The following is a 597-nucleotide window of genomic DNA, read 5'->3' on the forward strand; positions in this document are numbered from 1 at the left end:
TCCCTGAAATCAGCATTAACGAATGCACCACTTTGCAAGCTTGTGCTAGTCACCACACACATCACAAAAATACATGGATGGCACCTCTGGAAAGATGACAAAGCATATAACAAAACATATGTAGAGCTCAGGGGCATATCATGCACACATTAATCATGGCAAAAAAGACAAATAGCTAATTGGAGCAGCAGATCTGACAATTATCTCAAATAGCACTCTTCCAACAGTATTTCGGGCATCAAGATGAACTCAAATGAAAATGATTCAATGAGATGAAATGATGTGCTCTCTGAGACGAACATTTTGATATGCTATATGCTCAAATCAGAGTTACGGATACGGAGTTACGACATGATGAACATGGGCATATGGATCTGGGAATTTTGGGGACTTAGTGAAATTATACCTCCGGAAAAGTCAACGGGCGGATGAGGATATCCGGGACGAGGAGATCTGGGCGGTGCGGGGCTGTTTGGTTGGCGGGCCGGGTGGATCTGATCCCACCTGGCCAGATCTGAGACATGGCGACGGCCGACGGCGGCGAGGTCGCCGGAGGGCGCACGGGAGACGAGGCGGCGTCGAGGTGGCGGTGGCGCT

The sequence above is a fragment of the Triticum aestivum genome, chromosome 6A (genome assembly GCF_018294505.1).
Source record: "Triticum aestivum cultivar Chinese Spring chromosome 6A, IWGSC CS RefSeq v2.1, whole genome shotgun sequence".
Taxonomy (NCBI): domain Eukaryota; kingdom Viridiplantae; phylum Streptophyta; class Magnoliopsida; order Poales; family Poaceae; genus Triticum; species Triticum aestivum.